The sequence below is a fragment of the Narcine bancroftii genome, chromosome 5 (assembly GCF_036971445.1).
Source record: "Narcine bancroftii isolate sNarBan1 chromosome 5, sNarBan1.hap1, whole genome shotgun sequence".
Lineage (NCBI taxonomy): Eukaryota > Metazoa > Chordata > Chondrichthyes > Torpediniformes > Narcinidae > Narcine > Narcine bancroftii.
In genome coordinates, this window is record NC_091473.1 from 156,168,151 (window position 1) to 156,183,173 (window position 15,023).

Consider the following 15,023-nt stretch of genomic DNA (forward strand, 5'->3'; position numbering starts at 1 on the left):
AGAGGCGGGGAAACAGAGGCGGGGAATCAGATATGGGAAATCAGAGGTGGGGAATCAGGGGCGGGGTATCAGTGGCAGGGAATCAGAGGCGGGAAATCAGAGGCCGGGAATCAGAGGCGGTGAATCAGAGGCGGGGAATCAGAGGCAGGGAATCGGATGTGCGGAATCAGAGATGGGGAATCAGAGGTGGGGAATCAGAGGCGGTGAATCAGACATGGGTAATCAGAGGCGGGGAATCAGAGGCAGGAAATCAGACACGGGGAATCAGAGGCGGGGAATCAGAGCTGGGGAATTAGATGCAGGGAATCAGAGTTGGGGATTCAGAGGCGGGGAATCAGATATGGGGAAACAGTGGCGGGGAATCAGAGGCGGGGAAACAGAGGCGGGGAATCAGATATGGGGAATCAGAGGTGGGGAATCAGAGGTTGGGAATCACAGGCAGGGAATCAGAGGCTGGGAATCAGATGCAGGGAATCAGATGCGGGGAATCAGAGGCGGGGAATCAGAGCTGGGGAATCAGAGGTGGGGAATCAGAGTTGGGGAATCAGAGGCGGGGACTTAGATATGGGGAAACAGAGGCGGGGAATCAGAGGCGGGGAAACAGAGGCGGGGAATCAGATATGGGGAATCAGAGGTGGGGAATCAGAGGCAGGGAATCAGATATGCGGAATCAGAGATGTGGAATCAGAGGCAGGGAATCAGAATCAGAAGCAGGGAATAAGACGCGGGGAATCAGAGGCGGGGAATCAGAGCTGGGGAATCAGAGGCAGTGAATCAGAGGCGGGGAATCAGAGGCAGGGAATCAGATGTGCGGAATCAGAGATGGGGAATCAGAGGCAGGGAATCAGAATCAGAAGCAGGGAATAAGACGCGGGGAATAAGAGGCGGGGAATCAGAGCTGGGGAATCAGAGGCAGTGATTCAGAGGCGGGGAATCAGAGGCAGGGAATCGGATGTGCCGAATCAGAGATGGGGAATCAGAGGTGGGGAATCAGAGGCGGTGAATCAGACATGGGTAATCAGAGGTGGGGAATCAGAGGCAGGAAATCAGGCACGGGGAATCAGAGGCGGGGAATCAGAGCTGGGAAATTAGAGGCAGGGAATCAGAGTTGGGGATTCAGAGGCGGGGAATCAGATATGGGGAAACAGAGGCGGGGAATCAGAGGCGGGCAAATAGAGGCGGGGATCAGATATGGGGAAACAGAGGAGGGGAATCAGAGGCGGGGAAACAGAGGCGGGGAATCAGATATGGGGAATCAGAGGTGGGGAATCAGAGGTTGGGAATCAGAGGCAGGGAATCAGAGGCTGGGAATCAGATGCATGGAATCAGATGCGGGGAATCAGAGGCGGGGAATCAGAGCTGGGGAATCAGAGGTGGGGAATCAAAGTTGGGGAATCAGAGTCGGGGACTTAGATATGGGGAAACAGAGGCGGGGAATCAGAGGTGGGGAACAGAAGGCGGGGAATCAGATATGGGGAATCAGAGATGGGGAATCAGAGGCAGGGAATTAGATGTGCGGAATCAGAGATGGGGAATCAGAGGTGGGGAATCAGAATCAGAAGCAGGGAATCAGAGGCAGGGAATCAGAGTTGGGGATTCAGAGGCGGGGAATCAGATATGGGGAAACAGAGGTGGGGAATCAGAGGCGGGAAAACAGAGGCGGGGAATTAGATATGGGGAATCAGAGGTGGGGAATCAGAGGTGGTGAATCAGAGATGGGGAATCACAGGCGGGGAATCAGAGGCAGGGAATAGAACGCGGGGAATCAGAGGCAGGGAATCAGAGTTGGGGCATCAGAGGTTGGGAATTAGATATGGGGAAACAGAGGCGGGGAATCAGAGGCGGGGAAACAGAGGCGAGGAATCAGATATGGGGAATCAGAGGTGTGGAATCAGAGGTTGGGAATCAGAGGCAGGGAATCAGAGGCGGGGAAACAGAGGCGGGGAATCAGATATGGGGAATCAGAGGTGGCGAATCAAAGGCGGTGAAACAGAGATGGGGAATCAGGGCAGGGAATCAGAGGCAGGGAATCAAACACGGGGAATCAGAGCTGGGGAATCAGAGGCGGGGAATTAGAGTTGGGGAATCCGAGGAGGGGAATCAGAGGCGGGGAAACAGGCGGGGAATCAGATATGGGGAATCAGAGGTGGGGAATCAGATGTTGGGAATCAGAGGCAGGGAATCAGAGGCGGGTAATCAGAGGCGGGGAATCAGAGGCAGGGAATCAGATGTGCGGAATCGAAGATGGGGAATCAGAGGCAGGGAATCAGAGGCGGGGAATCAGAGGCGGGGAATCAGAGGCCGGGAATCAGATATGGGGAAACAGAGGCGGGGAATCAGAGGCGGGGAAACAGAGGCGGGGAATCAGATATGGGAAATCAGAGGTGGGGAATCAGAGGTTGGGAATCAGAGGCAGGGAATCAGAGGCTTGGAATCAGATGCAGGGAATCAGATGCGGGGAATCAGAGGCGGGGAATCAGAGCTGGAGAATCAGAGGTGGGGAATCAGAGTTGGGGAATCAGAGGCGGGGACTTAGATATTGGGAAACAGAGGCGGGGAATCGGAGGCGGGGAAACAGAGGCGGGGAATCAGATATGGGGAATCAGAGGCAGGGAATCAGAATCAGAAGCAGGGAATCAGAGGCCGGGGATCAGAGGCCGGAATCAGATGCCGGGAATAAGAGGCCGGGAATCAGAGGTGGGGAATCAGAGTCCGGGAATCAGAGATGGGGATTCAGAGGCGGGGAATGAGATATGGGGAATCAGAGGCGGGGAATCAGAGGCGGGGAAACAGAGGCGGGGTATCAGATATGGGGAATCAGAGGTGGTGAATCAAAGGCGGTGAATCAGAGATGGGGAATCAGAGGCCGGGAATCAGAGGCAGGGAATCAAACACGGGGAATCAGAGGCGGGGAATCAGAGCTGTGGAATCAGAGGCGGGGAATCAGAGCTGGGGAATTAGATGCAGGGAATCAGAGTTGGGGATTCAGAGGCGGGGAATCAGATATGGGGAAACAGTGGCGGGGAATCAGAGGCGGGGAAACAGAGGCGGGGAATCAGATATGGGGAATCAGAGGTGGGGAATCAGAGCTGGGGAATCAGAGGTGGGGAATCAGAGTTGGGGAATCAGAGGCGGGGACTTAGATATGGGGAAACAGAAGCGCGGGAATCAGAGGCGGGGAAACAGAGGCGGGGAATCAGATATGGGGAATCAGAGGTGGGGAATCAGAGGCAGGGAATCAGAATCAGAACCAGGGAATAAGACGCGGGGAATCTGAGGCGGGGAATCAGAGCTGGGGAATCAGAGGCTGTGAATCAGAGGCGGGGAATCAGAAGCAGGGAATCGGATGTGCGGAATCAGAGATGGGGAATCAGAGGTGGGGAATCAGAGGCGCTGAATCAGACATGGGTAATCAGAGGCGGGGAATCAGAGGCAGGAAATCAGACACGGGGAATCTGAGGCGGGGAATCAGAGGCGGGGAATCAGAGGCAGGGAATGGGATGTGCGGAATCAGAGATGGGGAATCAGAGGTGGGGAATCAGAGGCGGTGAATCAGACATGGGTAATCAGAGGCGGAGAATCAGAGGTAGGAAATCAGACACGGGGAATCAGAGGCGGGGAATCAGAGCTGGGGAATTAGATGCAGGGAATCAGAGTTGGGGATTCAGAGGCGGGGAATCAGATATGGGGAAACTGAGGTGGGGAATCAGAGGTGGGCAAATAGAGGCGGGGAATCAGATATGGGGAAACAGAGGCGGGGAATCAGAGGCGGGGAAACAGAGGCGGGGAATTAGATATGGGGAATCAGAGGTGGGGAATCAGAGGTTGGGAATCACAGGCAGGGAATCAGAGGCTGTGAATCAGATGCAGGGAATCAGATGCGGGGAATCAGAGGCGGGGAATCAGAGCTGGGGAATCAGAGGTGGGGAATCAGAGTTGGGGAATCAGAGGCGGGGACTTAGATATGGGGAAACAGAGGCGGGGAATCAGAGGCGGGGAAACAGAGGCGGGGAATCAGATATGGGGAATCAGAGGTGGGGAATCAGAGGCAGGGAATCAGATGTGCGGAATCAGAGATGGGGAATCAGAGGCAGGGAATCAGAATCAGAAGCAGGGAATAAGACGCGGGGAATCAGAGGCGGGGAATCAGAGCTGGGGAATCAGAGGCAGTGAATCAGAGGCGGGGAATCAGAGGCAGGGAATCGGATGTGCGGAATCAGAGATGGGGAATCAGAGGTGGGGAATCAGAGGGGGTGAATCAGACATGGGTAATCAGAGGCAGGGAATCAGAGGCAGGAAATCAGACACGGGGAATCAGAGGCGGGGAATCAGAGCTGGGAAACAGAGGCGGGGAATCAGATATGGGAAATCAGAGGTGGGGAATCAGAGGTTGGGAATCAGAGGCAGGGAATCAGAGGCTTGGAATCAGATGCAGGGAATCAGATGCGGGGAATCAGAGGCGGGGAATCAGAGCTGGAGAATCAGAGGTGGGGAATCAGAGTTGGGGAATCAGAGGCGGGGACTTAGATATTGGGAAACAGAGGCGGGGAATCGGAGGCGGGGAAACAGAGGCGGGGAATCAGATATGGGGAATCAGAGGCAGGGAATCAGAATCAGAAGCAGGGAATCAGAGGCCGGGGATCAGAGGCCGGAATCAGATGCCGGGAATAAGAGGCCGGGAATCAGAGGTGGGGAATCAGAGTCCGGGAATCAGAGATGGGGATTCAGAGGCGGGGAATGAGATATGGGGAATCAGAGGCGGGGAATCAGAGGCGGGGAAACAGAGGCGGGGTATCAGATATGGGGAATCAGAGGTGGTGAATCAAAGGCGGTGAATCAGAGATGGGGAATCAGAGGCCGGGAATCAGAGGCAGGGAATCAAACACGGGGAATCAGAGGCGGGGAATCAGAGCTGTGGAATCAGAGGCGGGGAATCAGAGCTGGGGAATTAGATGCAGGGAATCAGAGTTGGGGATTCAGAGGCGGGGAATCAGATATGGGGAAACAGTGGCGGGGAATCAGAGGCGGGGAAACAGAGGCGGGGAATCAGATATGGGGAATCAGAGGTGGGGAATCAGAGCTGGGGAATCAGAGGTGGGGAATCAGAGTTGGGGAATCAGAGGCGGGGACTTAGATATGGGGAAACAGAAGCGCGGGAATCAGAGGCGGGGAAACAGAGGCGGGGAATCAGATATGGGGAATCAGAGGTGGGGAATCAGAGGCAGGGAATCAGAATCAGAACCAGGGAATAAGACGCGGGGAATCTGAGGCGGGGAATCAGAGCTGGGGAATCAGAGGCTGTGAATCAGAGGCGGGGAATCAGAAGCAGGGAATCGGATGTGCGGAATCAGAGATGGGGAATCAGAGGTGGGGAATCAGAGGCGCTGAATCAGACATGGGTAATCAGAGGCGGGGAATCAGAGGCAGGAAATCAGACACGGGGAATCTGAGGCGGGGAATCAGAGGCGGGGAATCAGAGGCAGGGAATGGGATGTGCGGAATCAGAGATGGGGAATCAGAGGTGGGGAATCAGAGGCGGTGAATCAGACATGGGTAATCAGAGGCGGAGAATCAGAGGTAGGAAATCAGACACGGGGAATCAGAGGCGGGGAATCAGAGCTGGGGAATTAGATGCAGGGAATCAGAGTTGGGGATTCAGAGGCGGGGAATCAGATATGGGGAAACTGAGGTGGGGAATCAGAGGTGGGCAAATAGAGGCGGGGAATCAGATATGGGGAAACAGAGGCGGGGAATCAGAGGCGGGGAAACAGAGGCGGGGAATTAGATATGGGGAATCAGAGGTGGGGAATCAGAGGTTGGGAATCACAGGCAGGGAATCAGAGGCTGTGAATCAGATGCAGGGAATCAGATGCGGGGAATCAGAGGCGGGGAATCAGAGCTGGGGAATCAGAGGTGGGGAATCAGAGTTGGGGAATCAGAGGCGGGGACTTAGATATGGGGAAACAGAGGCGGGGAATCAGAGGCGGGGAAACAGAGGCGGGGAATCAGATATGGGGAATCAGAGGTGGGGAATCAGAGGCAGGGAATCAGATGTGCGGAATCAGAGATGGGGAATCAGAGGCAGGGAATCAGAATCAGAAGCAGGGAATAAGACGCGGGGAATCAGAGGCGGGGAATCAGAGCTGGGGAATCAGAGGCAGTGAATCAGAGGCGGGGAATCAGAGGCAGGGAATCGGATGTGCGGAATCAGAGATGGGGAATCAGAGGTGGGGAATCAGAGGGGGTGAATCAGACATGGGTAATCAGAGGCAGGGAATCAGAGGCAGGAAATCAGACACGGGGAATCAGAGGCGGGGAATCAGAGCTGGGAAATTAGAGGCAGGGAATCAGAGTTGGGGATTCAGTGGCGGGGAATCATATATGGGGAAACAGAGGCGGGGAATCAGAGGTGGGCACATAGAGGCGGGGATCAGATATGGGGAAACAGAGGAGAGGAATCAGAGGCGGGGAAACAGAGGCGGTGTATCAGATATGGGGAATCAGAGGTGGAAAATCAGAGGATGGGAATCAGAGGCAGGGAATCAGAGGCTGGGAATCAGATGCATGGAATCAGATGCGGGGAATCAGAGGCGGGGAATCAGAGCTGGGGAATCAGAGGTGGGGAATCAAAGATGGGGAATCAGAGTCGGGGACTTAGATATGGGGAAACAGAGGCGCGGAATCAGAGGTGGGGAACAGAAGGCGGGGAATCAGATATGGGGAATCAGTGATGGGGAATCAGAGGCAGGGAATTAGATGTGCGGAATCAGAGATGGGGAATCAGAGATGGGGAATCAGAATCAGAAGCAGGGAATCAGAGGCAGGGAATCAGAGTTGGGGATTCAGAGGTGGGGAATCAGAGGTGGTGAATCAGAGATGGGGAATCACAGGCGGGGAATCAGATATGGGGAATCAGAGGTGGGGAATCAGAGGTTGGGAATCAGAGGCAGGGAATCAGAGGCTTGGAATCAGATGCAGGGAATCAGATGCGGGGAATCAGAGGCGGGGAATCAGAGCTGGGGAATCAGAGGCGGGGAATCAGAGCTGGGGAATCAGAGGCGGGGAATCAGAGTTGGGGAATCAGAGGCGGGGAATCAGATATGGGGAATCAGAGGCGGGGAATCAGAGGCGGGGAAACAGAGGCCGGGAATCAGATATGGGGAATCAGAGGTGGGGAATCAGGGGCGGGGTATCAGTGGCAGGGAATCAGAGGCGGGAAATCAGAGGCCGGGAATCAGAGGCGGTGAATCAGGGGCGGGGAATCAGAGGCAGGGAATCGGATGTGCGGAATCAGAGATGGGGAATCAGAGGTGGGGAATCAGAATCAGAAGCAGGGAATCAGAGGCCGGGAATTAGAGGCCGGAATCAGATGCCAGGAATAAGAGGCCGGGAATCAGAGGTTGGGAATCAGAGTCCGGGAATCAGAGATGGGGAGTCAGAGGCGGGGAATGAGATATGGGGAATCAGAGGCGGGGAATCAGAGGCGGGGAAACAGAGGCGAGGAATCAAATATGGGGATTCAGAGGTGGCGAATCAAAGGCGGTGAATCAGAGGCGGGGAATCAGAGCTGGGGAATCAGAGGCGGGGAATCAGAGTTGGGGAATCAGAGGCGGGGAATCAGAGCTGGGGAATCAGAGTCGGGGAATCAGAGGCAGGGAATCAGATGTGCGGAATCAGAGATAGGGAATCAGAGGTGGGGAATCAGAGCTTGAGAATCAGAGGTGGGGAATCAGAGTTGGGGAATCAGAGGCGGGGATTTAGATATTGGGAAACAGAGGCGGGGAATCAGAGGCGGGAAAACAGAGGCGGGGAATCAGATATGGGGAATCAGAGGTGGGGAATCAGAGGCAGGGAATCAGATGTGCGCAATCAGAGATGGGGAATCAGAGGCAGGGAATCAGAATCAGAAGCAGGGAATCAGAGGCCGGGGATCAGAGGCCGGAATCAGATGCCGGGAATAAGAGGCCGGGAATCAGAGGTGGGGAATCAGAGTCCGGGAATCAGAGATGGGGATTCAGAGGCGGGGAATGAGATATGGGGAATCAGAGGCGGGGAATCAGAGGCGGGGAAACAGAGGCGGGGAATCAGATATGGGGAATCAGAGTTGGCGAATCAAAGGCGGTGAATCAGAGATGGGGAATCAGAGTCCGGGAATAAGAGGCGGTGAATCAAACACGGGGAATCAGAGGCGGGGAATCAGAGCTGGGGAATCAGAGGCGGGGAATAATAGCTGGCGAATCAGAGGCCGGGAATCAGAGGTGGGGAATCAGAGGCGGGGAATCAGATATTGTTAATCAGACGTGGGGAATCAGAGGCGGGGAAACAGAGGCGGGGAATCAGATATGGGGAATCAGAGGTGGGGAATCAGATGTTGTGAATCAGAGATGGAGAATCAGAGGCGGGGAATCAGAGGCCGGTAATCAGACACGGGGAATCAGAGGCGGGGATTCAGAGCTGGGGAATCAGAGGCGGGGAATCAGAGTTGGGGAATCAGAGGCGGGGAATCAGATATGGGGAATCAGATGCGGGGAATCAGAGGCGGGGAAACAGAGGCGGGGAATCAGATATGGGAAATCAGAGGTGGGGAATCAGGGGCGGGGTATCAGTGGCAGGGAATCAGAGGCGGGAAATCAGAGGCCGGGAATCAGAGGCGGTGAATCAGAGGCGGGGAATCAGAGGCAGGGAATCGGATGTGCGGAATCAGAGATGGGGAATCAGAGGTGGGGAATCAGAGGCGGTGAATCAGACATGGGTAATCAGAGGCGGGGAATCAGAGGCAGGAAATCAGACACGGGGAATCAGAGGCGGGGAATCAGAGCTGGGGAATTAGATGCAGGGAATCAGAGTTGGGGATTCAGAGGCGGGGAATCAGATATGGGGAAACAGTGGCGGGGAATCAGAGGCGGGGAAACAGAGGCGGGGAATCAGATATGGGGAATCAGAGGTGGGGAATCAGAGGTTGGGAATCACAGGCAGGGAATCAGAGGCTGGGAATCAGATGCAGGGAATCAGATGCGGGGAATCAGAGGCGGGGAATCAGAGCTGGGGAATCAGAGGTGGGGAATCAGAGTTGGGGAATCAGAGGCGGGGACTTAGATATGGGGAAACAGAGGCGGGGAATCAGAGGCGGGGAAACAGAGGCGGGGAATCAGATATGGGGAATCAGAGGTGGGGAATCAGAGGCAGGGAATCAGATATGCGGAATCAGAGATGTGGAATCAGAGGCAGGGAATCAGAATCAGAAGCAGGGAATAAGACGCGGGGAATCAGAGGCGGGGAATCAGAGCTGGGGAATCAGAGGCAGTGAATCAGAGGCGGGGAATCAGAGGCAGGGAATCGGATGTGCCGAATCAGAGATTGGGAATCAGAGGTGGGGAATCAGAGGCGGTGAATCAGACATGGGTAATCAGAGGCGGGGAATCAGAGGCAGGAAATCAGACACGGGGAATCAGAGGCGGGGAATCAGAGCTGGGAAATTAGAGGCAGGGAATCATAGTTGGGGATTCAGAGGCGGGGAATCAGATATGGGGAAACAGAGGCGGGGAATCAGAGGCAGGTAAATAGAGGCGGGGATCAGATATGGGGAAACAGAGGAGGAGAATCAGAGGTGGGGAAACAGAGGCGGGGAATCAGATATGGGGAATCAGAGGTGGGGAATCAGAGGTTGGGAATCAGAGGCAGGGAATCAGAGGCTGGGAATCAGATGCATGGAATCAGATGCGGGGAATCAGAGGCGGGGAATCAGAGCTGGGGAATCAGAGGTGGGGAATCAAAGTTGGGGAATCAGAGTCGGGGACTTAGATATGGGGAAACAGTGGCGGGGAATCAGAGGTGGGGAACAGAAGGCGGGGAATCAGATATGGGGAATCAGAGATGGGGAATCAGAGGCAGGGAATTAGATGTGCGGAATCAGAGATGGGGAATCAGAGGTGGGGAATCAGAATCAGAAGCAGGGAATCAGAGGCAGGGAATCAGAGTTGGGGATTCAGAGGCGGGGAATCAGATATGGGGAAACAGAGGTGGGGAATCAGAGGCGGGAAAACAGAGGCGGGGAATTAGATATGGGGAATCAGAGGTGGGGAATCAGAGGTGGTGAATCAGAGATGGGGAATCACAGGCGGGGAATCAGAGGCAGGGAATAGAACGCGGGGAATCAGAGGCAGGGAATCAGAGTTGGGGCATCAGAGGTTGGGAATTAGATATGGGGAAACAGAGGCGGGGAATCAGAGGCGGGGAAACAGAGGCGGGGAATCAGATATGGGGAATCAGAGGTGGGGAATCAGAGGTTGGGAATCAGAGGCAGGGAATCAGAGGCTTGGAATCAGATGCAGGGAATCAGATGCGGGGAATCAGAGGCGGGGAATCAGAGCTGGGGAATCAGAGGCGGGGAATCAGAGTTGGGGAATCAGAGGCGGGGAATCAGATATGGGGAATCAGAGGCGGGGAATCAGAGGCGGGGAAACAGAGGGGTGGAATCAGATATGGGGAATCAGAGGTGGGGAATCAGGGGCGGGGTATCAGTGGCAGGGAATCAGAGGCGGGAAATCAGAGGCCGGGAATCAGAGGCGGTGAATCAGGGGCGGGGAATCAGAGGCAGGCAATCGGATGTGCGGAATCAGAGATGGGGAATCAGAGGTGGGGAATCAGAATCAGAAGCAGGGAATCAGAGTCCGGTAATTAGAGGCCGGAATCAGATGCCGGGAATAAGATGCCGGGAATCAGAGGTTGGGAATCAGAGTCCGGGAATCAGAGATGGGGAATCAGAGGCGGGGAATGAGATATGGGGAATCAGAGGCAGGGAATCAGAGGCGGGGAAACAGAGGCGAGGAATCAGATATGGGGATTCAGAGGTGGCGAATCAAAGGCGGTGAATCAGAGGTGGGGAATCAGAGCTGGGGAATCAGAGGCGGGGAATCAGAGTTAGGGAATCAGAGGCGGGGAATCAGAGCTGTGGAATCAGAGTCGGGGAATCAGAGGCAGGGAATCACATGTGCGGAATCAGAGATGGGGAATCAGAGGTGGGGAATCAGAGGCGGTGAATCAGAGATGGGGAATCAGAGGCGGTGAATCAGCGGCAGGAAATCAGACACGGGGATTCAGAGGCTGGGAATCAGACGGGGGGAATCAAAGGCGGGGAATCAGAGCTGGGGAATCAGAGGCAGGGAATCAGAGTTGGGGATTCAGAGGCGGGGAATCAGATATGGGGAAACAGAGGCGGGGAATCAGAGGCGGGAAAACAGAGTCGGGGAATTAGATATGGGGAATCAGAGGTGGGGAATCAGAGGTGGTGAATCAGAGATGGGGAATCACAGGCGGGGAATCAGAGGCAGGGAATAGAACGCGGGGAATCAGAGGCAGGGAATCAGAGTTGGGGCATCATAGGTTGGGAATTAGATATGGGGAAACAGAGGCGGGGAATCAGAGGTTGGGAAACAGAGGCGGGGAATCAGATATGGGGAATCAGAGGTGTGGAATCAGAGGCAGGGAATCAGATGTGCGGAATCAGAGATGGGGAATCAGAGGCAGGGAATCAGAATCAGAAGCGGGGCATCAGAGGCCGGGAATCAGAGGCCGGGAATCAGATGCTGGGAATAAGAGGCCGGGAATCAGAGGTGGGGAATCAGAGACCGGGAATCAGAGATGGGGATTCAGAGGCGGGGAATCAGATATGGGGAATGGACGTGGGGAATCAGAGGCGGTGAAACAGAGATGGGGAATCAGGGCAGGGAATCAGAGGCAGGGAATCAAACACGGGGAATCAGAGCTGGGGAATCAGAGGCGGTAATTAGAGTTGGGGAATCAGAGGAGGGGAATCAGAGCCCGGGAAACAGAGGCGGGGAATCAGATATGGGGAATCAGAGGTGGGGAATCAGATGTTGGGAATAAGAGGCAGGGAACCAGAGGCGGGGAAACAGAGGCGGGGAATCAGATATGGGGAATCAGAGGTGGGGAATCAGAGGTTGGGAATCAGAGGCAGGGAATCAGAGGCTTGGAATCAGATGCAGGGAATCAGATGCGGGGAATCAGAGGCGGGGAATCAGAGCTGGGGAATCAGAGGCAAGGATTCAGAGTTGGGGAATCAGAGGCGGGGAATCAGATATGGGGAATCAGAGGCGGGGAATCAGAGGCGGGTAAACAGAGGAGGGGAATCAGATATGGGGAATCAGAGGTGGGGAATCAGGGGCGGGGTATCAGTGGCAGGGAATCAGATGCGGGAAATCAGAGGCCGGGAATCAGAGGCGGTGAATAAGGGGCGGGGAATCAGAGGCAGGGAATCGGATGTGCGGAATCAGAAATGGGGAATCAGAGGTGGGGAATCAGAATCAGAAGCAGGGAATCAGAGGCCGGGAATTAGAGGCCGGAATCAGATGCCGGGAATAAGAGGCCGGGAATCAGAGGTTGGGAATCAGAGTCCGGGAATCAGAGATGGGGAATCAGAGGCGGGGAATGAGATATGGGGAATCAGAGGAAGGGAATCAGAGGCGGGGAAACAGAGGCGAGGAATCAGATATGGGGATTCAGAGGTGGCGAATCATATGCGGTGAATCAGAGGCGGGGAATCAGAGCTGGGGAATCAGAGGCGGGGAATCAGAGTTGGGGAATCAGAGGCGGGGAATCAGAGCTGGGGAATCAGAGTCGGGGAATCAGAGGCAGGGAATCAGATGTGCGGAATCAGAGATGGGGAATCAGAGGTGGGGAATCAGAGGCGGTGAATCAGAGATGGGGAATCAGAGGCAGTGAATCAGAGGCAGGAAATCAGACACGGGGATTCAGAGGCTGGGAATCAGACGGGGGGAATCAAAGGCGGGGAATCAGAGCTGGGGAATCAGCGGCAGGGAATCAGAGTTGGGGATTCAGAGGCGGGGAATCAGATATGGGGAAACAGAGGCGGGGAATCAGAGGCGGGAAAACAGAGGCGGGGAATTAGATATGGGGAATCAGAGGTGGGGAATCAGAGGTGGTGAATCAGAGATGGGGAATCACAGGCGGGGAATCAGAGGCAGGGAATAGAACGCGGGGAAACAGAGGCAGGGAATCAGAGTTGGGGCATCAGAGGTTCGGAATTAGATATGGGGAAACAGAGGCGGGGAATCAGAGGTGGGGAATCAGGGGCGGGGTATCAGTGGCAGGGAATCAGAGGCGGGAAATCAGAGGCCGGGAATCAGAGGCGGTGAATCAGAGGCGGGGAATCAGAGGCAGGGAATCGGATGTGCGGAATCAGAGATGGGGAATCAGAGGTGGGGAATCAGAGGCGGTGAATCAGACATGGGTAATCAGAGGCGGGGAATCAGAGGCATGAAATCAGACACGGGGAATCAGAGGCGGGGAATCAGAGCTGGGGAATTAGATGCAGGGAATCAGAGTTGGGGATTCAGAGGCGGGGAATCAGATATGGGGAAACAGTGGCGGGGAATCAGAGGCGGGGAAACAGAGGCGGGGAATCAGATATGGGGAATCAGAGGTGGGGAATCAGAGGTTGGGAATCACAGGCAGGGAATCAGAGGCTGGGAATCAGATGCAGGGAATCAGACACGGGGAATCAGAGGCGGGGAATCAGAGCTGGGGAATCAGAGGTGGGGAATCAGAGTTGGGGAATCAGAGGCGGGGACTTAGATATGGGGAAACAGAGGCGGGGAATCAGAGGCGGGGAATCAGATATGGGGAATCAGAGGTGGGGAATCAGAGGCAGGGAATCAGATGTGCGGAATCAGAGATGGGGAATCAGAGGCAGGGAATCAGAATCAGAAGCAGGGAATAAGACGCGGGGAATCAGAGGCGGGGTATCAGAGCTGGGGAATCAGAGGCAGTGATTCAGAGGCGGGGAATCAGAGGCAGGGAATCGGATGTGCCAAATCAGAGATGGGGAATCAGAGGTGGGGAATCAGAGGCGGTGAATTAGACATGGGTAATCAGAGGTGGGGAATCAGAGGCAGGAAATCAGACACGGGGAATCAGAGGCGGGGAATCAGAGCTGGGAAATTAGAGGCAGGGAATCAGAGTTGGGGATTCAGAGGCGGGGAATCAGATATGGGGAAACAGAGGCGGGGAATCAGAGGCGGGCAAATAGAGGCGGGGATCAGATATGGGGAAACAGAGGAGGGGAATCAGAGGCGGGGAAACAGAGGCGGGGAATCAGATATGGGGAATCAGAGGTGGGGAATCAGAGGTTGGGAATCAGAGGCAGGGAATCAGAGGCTGGGAATCAGATGCATGGAATCAGATGCGGGGAATCAGAGCTGGGGAATCAGAGGTGGGGAATCAAAGTTGGGGAATCAGAGTCGGGGACTTAGATATGGGGAAACAGAGGCGGGGAATCAGAGGTGGGGAACAGAAGGCGGGGAATCAGATATGGGGAATCAGAGATGGGGAATCAGAGGTGGGGAATCAGAGGCGGGAAAACAGAGGCGGGGAATTAGATATGGGGAATCAGAGGTGGGGAATCAGAGGTGGTGAATCAGAGATGGGGAATCACAGGCGGGGAATCAGAGGCAGGGAATAGAACGCGGGGAATCAGAGGCAGGGAATCAGAGTTGGGGCATCAGAGGTTGGGAATTAGATATGGGGAAACAGAGGCGGGGAATCAGAGGCAGGGAAACAGAGGTGGGGAATCAGATATGGGGAATCAGAGGTGGGGAATCAGAGGTTGGGAATCAGAGGCAGGAAATCAGAGGCTTGGAATCAGATGCAGGGAATCAGATGCGGGGAATCAGAGGCGGGGAATCAGAGCTGGGGAATCAGAGGCGGGGAATCAGAGTTGGGGAATCAGTGGCGGGGAATCAGATATGGGGAATCAGAGGCGGGGAATCAGAGGCGGGGAAACAGAGGGGGGGAATCAGATATGGGGAATCAGAGGTGGGGAATCAGGGGCGGGGTATCAGTGGCAGGGAATCAGAGGCGGGAAATCAGAGGCCGGGAATCAGAGGCGATGAATCAGGGGCGGGGATTCAGAGGCAGGGAATCGGATGTGCGGAATCAGAGATGGGGAATCAGAGGTGGGGAATCAGAATCAGAAGCAGGGAATC